General features: G+C 41.7%; 1 pseudogene; it reads right to left on the bottom strand.

Moving 5' to 3' along the window:
• Positions 1-2,438: 2,438 nt before the first annotated feature.
• On the bottom strand, positions 2,439-2,538 carry LOC148644334 (U6 spliceosomal RNA; annotated as a pseudogene).
• Between the last annotated feature and the right edge of the window lie 5,247 nt (positions 2,539-7,785).

Raw genomic sequence — 7,785 nt, 5'->3', positions numbered from 1 at the left:
AGCTAAGAATGTACATGGAAAAAAGGGTCATGACTCTGTGCACAAATATGTTATAAATGTAATATACTGTACAGTTTGGCACAGCACATTCCTTCGATTGCCAAGACAGAGACGTATTTCACTCAGAACAAAAATAAAGGCAAAGAAAACAAAAAGATATTTAATGATGGCCTCAAGCTAGAGAGTTCAGGGAGATCTAAGTCACCAGGCCTGGGAGGAGAGAAGGTTCTGACTTGCTGTCAAAAGCTGAGTGATCTTCTCGGTTGTTTTGGTTTGTCTTTTGTAGCATTTGCACTAAATACAGAAACCACACGAACGCAACTCATAATTACACTTAAAAGTCATGCAATTAAACCCCTTTTTTAAAGTATTTGTGTAATTGCATGACCTAATCACATACTTACAAAATAAGAATTTCTAAAAAAAGAAATTATTCTACAAAAAGAAAATACATTTTTAAAAAGATGAACAGTCAAGAATATAATCCTCAAACATGTTATTGTAAATCCCATTTTATATATTAAGCTACTACTAGTATTAACTTTTCCTATGTTCTTAAGCGTCTGTCAGCTGCTGCATAAAATCTACTGTACCCGTGGTCGACAGCTGCTGGTGGCTGGTTACTGTCTGTGTTTTGAAACAGCATGTTTTCACCTCACCAGGCGCTCTTGCCACTGGTCTAGCAACATGCCAGCAAAGGGGTTGCAAATTAAAAGAGTCTGCAAAAACAGGAGACGGCTGAAAAGTCCAAGAGAACCGTCATACCTAAAGGCAGGTTGTACACAAGCTGCAAGCAGGGGCTCCAGCATAAGACGTTTCTTCATTTTGACAACACCTGACTCAGTCTTCCAATACATTTAAAAACCCGTGCAGGAGGCCACTGAGTGACAGCACACTTTTAATCCCCCACACTTCGGTGAGGTGAGGTGGCTCTGTGGCTGAGGATCTGCGCCTGTGGCAGAGGAATCCTACTCCATTGAGCCCCTGAGCAACTGAACCCAAACTGCTCCAGGGGCGCTGTATAAATGGCTGACCCTGAGCTCTGACCCCAAGCTTCTCTCTCCCCGCCTGTGTGTCTCATGGAGAGCAAGTTGGGGTATGTGAAAAGACAAATTCCTAATGCAAGAAATTGTACATGGCCAATAAAGTGATCTTATTTCAGATGTAAAGAAAATCTGTTCTTTTATTTTAAGGCTCTTCAAAATAAAACAGGTTTTTAGACTTTTTTATTTTGTAATATACAGGGTTTTTCAATGGAAATCTGCTGTTTTCTGTCCTCTGCTGTCGGGGGGCTTCCAAAGCTTTTTGTTTGGGAGAAGAATTTGCTCTTAAATGACTGAAATTATAAAAAAATACCAGCTTGACTGGTAGATACCAGTGGCATTTTTGTTATCTCAAATGGGCTCTGGTTTGATAGAGAAAAAAATTGAGCAAATTTTGAACTGTAGCACAACTTTGACAGTGGTCTTGTCTATTTCCTTTGGTCTGAGAAGTGTTCAATTTGCTGATTGACTGACACACTACGTCACCGACACACTGCTCAAAGGAATCACAGCAATCTAAAGTCACTGTGTTTCACCATTCAATGATAGTTCTTCACTGAGGTTCGGCCAGTCTCCTCCAGCTGTTTTAAATTGCAATCGTTGCCAACTTTCATTATATAGCTCTTGCACACACCACATGTTTTCTCATTCATTCCACCACCCCATCTCCACTTTTGTATTTCCCCCTTGGAAAATGTTTCTCTCTTGAGAGACGATTGAGCTTCTTTGGCCACAGGAAAGGAGGCTACCCCTTAACCAAGCAGGTTAAGCCAAAACTTATTATACCTATAACTCAAACATTCGCAAAGCATTTTATTCATGGACGGTGTTATTCCTCATTAAATTAAATTTGCCAGTCTTAAAAATACAGGTGAATTCATTAAGTCAAATGCCGATGTAAGGTATCCATTACATTTCTATATTTCCATATTTCCAAACTGATTAGCTGTCACCTCTGGTCCAATAGTGGAAAGATGAAGGGGATTTGTTTGCCACAAATGCACAAATAAACATCAGAAACCAATTAATCTCCATCCCTTAGGAGTCACTTTCTGTTTTCCCCTCATCTAACTGCTTGTTCATCTCCAGCAGTGGGTGGAAATATTCTTGTGTCTGAAAGGTAGGGCAGACGGAGCCCAGCCCTGGTCGGGCAGAGTACTCAGACTTGCCTGGCCAAGTCCTGCAACAGAGAGAGACTGCTGCCAAGGGCATGGCTGAAAATCCCTTCCCACACTGACAGAAAGGAACAGGAGTTTAGCATTTCCCGAGATGGACTTCGCGATCATGGTCACCTTCCATCCTCACTGAAACTCTTGCTGTGATTAAAACAAGTACACTGGTCTGAGGATATTATAGATAGATAAGACTTTATTGATCCCAAAGGGAAATTGCTGAAAAAAAATGGACCGCTTCACGAATTTGCGTGTCATCCTTGCTCAGTGTAATTATCCTTCTCTCTATCGTTCCAATTTTAGCATATGTGCTGCCGAAGCACATACATACAGTACATACATTCCCCAGCACAAAGCACGTGCTGATGTATCTGTTTCTCGTACCTTGATCTTCTAAAGGGATCACTTAAATATTCACATTATATATGCATAAAAGTCTGTGAGAAAAATGGACTGTTCCTCCAGGCAGGCACTCGTCTAGCATGTGTGATGAAAAGAACACTCAAAATTAAAAACCACTCATGTGTTACATCTCAGTCTTACTCCACACATTCAGCCTGGAGTAAAGAACAAGATGTTTTTAAACGGCTGCTCATGATGGATAAAGCAAAAGCAACTGTTGAAATGATTAAGACTTTCTCTTTGTTTTTAACAGAAACATGCCACTCCTGCTATTGATATACCTCCTACCTCCCTGTTTCATCTGGAATAATCCCAGAGAACTGGGATTCCAGCATTATTATCAGGTGAGTACTGAAATGGTAAAATAAAAGGTGAAAAGTCCCAAACAATTGCAGAGCATTTCTATTATAACCAATAGCTAAAGACATATCCAGAAGATTAATCCAGTCTTGATTTTAGTTTATTTTTACAGCAGTGCAATTCTCTTGCAGAACAGCAAAAGGAATTATCCTAAACAAAACAATTTATTCTATAATGGAAGGAAAGATCATTTTTTCTCAATTAAGTAGGGGTATCTGTGCATTAGACAAAGGCAGTCACAACAATGTGCAAACTCAACCCACACTTCCTTTAGTAAGAGAAAACAGAGCAGAAAGACCTGAATCAAGAGAAAGTCTCAGCCTCTGCTGAAATGGAAAAGATGGCCTTAGGATCAGTTTTTTTCAGAAATGGGTGGCTTTTCATATGTGGGCATATGGTAGAGAACTCACCATCTTTTTTATCTTAAAATTTGAGATTTGTACAGTTACGTTATGTTTAGAGATAACCTATGGCATTGTTCTCCACTTACACACATTATAAACATTCCAGATATAAATTAATATTCCTAGATGAATTACTGATGCTGGCAGGGTTGTCTTCCTCCAGCAAAGTCCCGCAAAGCACTGAGTCTCTGAGACCCAAATCCACACCAGGTGAAGATAATAGTACAATGATATAAGTATTTCTACAGTATGATCTGAGTGTTTTTGATTTGAAATAGTTGTTCTGTCAATTCTGTGAATGCCTTGGTTGGATTCTTCAATGACATCTCTCCAGTTATAATTCAGATGTTTGTTCGAACCCTCATTAATGCACTGTGGTGAAAGTTTATTGGGATAGAATACTGAAAGTTTATTTGGTTGTTACCCACCGAGAGGAAATGGCCACCTGACTGTAAGGCTGCCAGAACTCCACTAGAGATCAAAGGACCCCTGACTTCTTCAGTGACGTGGGAGTTTTTGGGTGATCAGGTCGGTTCGGATATGGGTGAGGTAGGTTTTACTGATCGCGGGTTTGACTGTCGAGACAGGAGCCGATCCACAAGGAGTGACCTGAAGTTGGCTGAGGTTAGTCTGATGTGGATGTGGCCCAGACACCAGAGCAGCAGATGGGAGTGATGAGCTGGCTGCTGTTCATCAGGGCCAACTCCAAGTCAGATGAACCACAGACAATGGTGAGGAATGGTGTGGACCAGCCAACTCATGGTGTGTGTAGACCATCATGCTACTTTTATTGTAGGGATTTAATAAGATTGAGTGTGTGTCTGATGCTGATCACTGACTGTATACTCTGAAGGTTAAGGACTCTACCAGGTGCAGAGTTCTCACTTACATCATTTATCTCAGCTATTTATTTGTTTTAATAGACAAAGCCTTCCTGCCTTATACAATACATCCCCTTTCAGGAGAACACGTTATGGGCTGAAAACCCAAGACGCCTCTCAAAAAGGCAGGAATGCCCACATCCCAGCCAACAAAGACAGGATGAGTCCCCCCAGAATACAATTGCATGTCCTCAACAGCTGGCTGAAATTTTGCCGTGTTAAAAAGACACGCCAGAGCCTTTGCACGTGAAATGCATTAGTGATAAGGGCTGAATTCATTATACAAGGAACACTGATCTCTTACACTAAGGCCAGTTGACTGTACGCGCTCTCTAACATGTTTAACCTCATCGCAGACAAACCGTAAACATGAAAAAAGCAATTCACTGTATCAATCCAAGCACACCAAACTTCATTTCAGCCCAAGTACTTATTGAATAAATGAAAGACTGGCACAGGTCTAACGATTGTGGGATCTGGATTAGGAAAATCGTTACAATGTGCTTGGTTATTTTGTTACCATTCTGATATTTTTATTGAAACCAAGATAAAAACATCATCTAAAACCAGATTTATGATCTAAAATGACAATTGCGATTTCCTTGCATTTTTAATTTTTCTCAAATCAACTAGTGTATGACACCTGCTCGCAGAGCTTCAGGTATTGAAACCTTCACAGTGCTGTTATCTGCAAAAACATGGCAAGCCTGTATCGTACTGTATCGCTACTGCTTTCCTTCTAGACTTTGTGCTGTGCTTATCTCTCCAAACCCACTTGTTGGGTTTTGTTTTTATCAGTTTATGTTTCTCTCACGCACGACCGGGCTGCTCATCAGCAATCTGCCTGGCAAGTGTTTTCATCTACTGTTGAAAGGCTGGATCCTGTCCATGCTGTGACATCACAGTATTCTGCTCTCTCCCAGGACTGGGGAGGGCAGGAGCAGCAGAACATCAAAGAGAAAGTGACTGAGCCAATGTTAGAATCGAGTCAGAACTAAACTACATACAACATGGCACCGGTACAATTGTCGTTTTGTCACGAATACTGGCAAAACTGCTAACAAATGTTTTGAAAAATGCGTGACAATATACAAACAGCACATGTGCAGAAGTGAAATGTGAGGAAAACAATATTAGCCCTACGCCTCTGTCCTCTTCTCAGTCTTGTTCTTGGAGGGCCAGTGTGTCCGTGGGGTTTCAGTTCAGCTTGTTCATCAGCTCTTAACAAGCTAAACCAGCTGGTTACTATCTGAACTAGAGCAGTATAAGAACTAGAGCTTCTCTCAGCTCTTTAGGTTAGACATCGGAGCTCCAGGACCAGGTCCATTCAATGTGATTGGTTCTAGGCTTTCCATTAAAGAGACAGCTTGAGATCTTGCAAAGGACTGGATGTTTAGACCATGAGGCTTTGTGGGCTTTGTCAGAACAGATGCACTGCCAGAGCCCTGCTTGTTTTATGTCTGTTTTAGAAACCAATGCACTGACAAAGTGTCAGGAGTCTCTATGAAAGAGGGAAAAGAAAAGCTGCATTACTGCAGTCTTGGCATAGCCAGAGACTATCACAAGCTAAGTCATCCAGGACTGTAGTATATGCATGGAAGCTACACTATGTACATGAACCCGCTCCATGGGGTCATGTCACTGCTTGCACACCAATGTTTTCAGCTAGATCGATCCTGAATATGGGGAAATCGCTGTGGAGTGTTCGCAGAATGAACCTTGCTCTTCAGAGAATGTGTCTGCCACACAAATTACACAGAGGCAATTAGCTTTGATGATTGCAACAGGCACACCTCAAGATCATTTAATTAAATGACAATACTCTATCTGGGTTTGGCCTAGTGCCACTGCTCTCAGTTTATTTTAAAACCACAGCGTTCTTCTGTTGGTGTTTATTTTGGGAAGGAATGTAGAAACTCTGATGTCCCCCCCAAGCTCTCTATATCTCTGTGGTGGCATGCTATTTTTCAGCCTGGGAAAAAGCATATCTCTGCTCAGTCGTATCTGAAGTGGATGGAAGGACAGCATGGACATTCGGTGCCAGTAGCTGGCTTTGGGAATGACCCACACAAAATGGCTTGTGATGCTGTCGCCCATCTCCTAGGTCCTGAAATCAGTTTTGGGCTGGGGTGCCCTCTGTGTTGAGTTTTTGGTGTAGGTGTTCTCAAGGTGCTCTGGTCTCCTTTCACATTCCATAGGTATGCTGCCTCCCCATCCCCTGTATGAGTCTGGGTGCCCTGTGATGGACTGGCATCCTGCCCAGGGTGCGATCCTGTCTTGTCTGACCTGCCCAAAGTCACTAATGATCTTCTAATAGCTTCCGATTCTGGTTATCTTTCTATCATCAGTCTTCTTGACCTCAGTGCTGCTTTCGTCACTGTTAACCATGATATCTTACTTTCTCATCCTGACACTGGCCTTAAATGGTTCACGTCTTACTTCACCGATCGTCACTTTGTCTTTCTTGCCGGATTTAGCTCTGAAACTGGACAGCTTTTAAGATCACATGGCCTCAGCTATCACTTCCATACTGCTGATACTCAAATCTACTTCCATACCAAACCTGACACTGATGCGGCTATCTCCTCTCTCTAATTGCATCTCTGACATATCCTAGAGTCCTTGCACTGGCTTACTGTCAGGTTTCATATTGACTACAAAATCCTCATCCTCACCTCTAAGGCTGTGCACGGCTACCTCTCGGAGCTCCTATCTTTCCTGCTCCCCACCTCGCAACATTCACTCTTCTAATTCTGGTCTCCTATCTGTCCCCCAAGCCCATATACACTCTATGGGTTACAGGGCCTTCTCCTGTTATGCCTCAAAACTCTGGGACTCCATTCCTAAGGATATCAGAGAGTCACCTTACCTAAACTCTTTCAAATCTAAACTCAAAACATTCTTCTTTAACTGGTTCTGTTCTTCATCCCTTTGCTCCTATCGTATTCAGTACCCCCATCTACTGTTTCCTCTCATTGTGTTTCTTCATTGCGCATATCTTATGTATTTTTTCCTTGTTGTTGCCGTTCTGTAAAGCACATTGAGAAGCCAACTTTAAAGGGAAAAAAATAAAGTTTATTATTATTATGTCTTGTGATGGACTGGTGGTCCTGTCTTGTGATGGAGAGACTCTGGTCCAGTTTGTTCTTCTACCTAGGGTTCTTCAATGTCTTGTTTATAACAGCATTTGTCTTTAGTGTACATTTGTATTCTAACTATAGCTCAATGAAAACCCGCAGACACATTAGCTCTCCAGAATCAGGACTGGACTTGGTTCAGGCACGCTAAAGTACAACTGAGACAATGATATACTAAACTCAACCCTTTCTGAGGTGAGTAAGGATGACAACGGCAATGTCTTAGAACTGAAGTAAATTACATGTAAAATAAAGCAGAATAAAGCATGTGTAGATTACATTTGATTGCTGCAGGATTATACCTCGGTTTACCATGGGTAACAGTTGTGCGATTCTTGATGGAATAACACAATGTTTATTCCTGTAATTCTCCACCTGAGCAAGAA

This window comes from Lepisosteus platostomus, chromosome 20 (genome assembly GCF_059453375.1).
Source record: "Lepisosteus platostomus isolate fLepPlt1 chromosome 20, fLepPlt1.hap1, whole genome shotgun sequence".
Classification (NCBI taxonomy): domain Eukaryota; kingdom Metazoa; phylum Chordata; class Actinopteri; order Semionotiformes; family Lepisosteidae; genus Lepisosteus; species Lepisosteus platostomus.
Note: the sequence above shows the minus strand (reverse complement) of the source record. Positions and strands in the feature narration are given on the sequence as shown.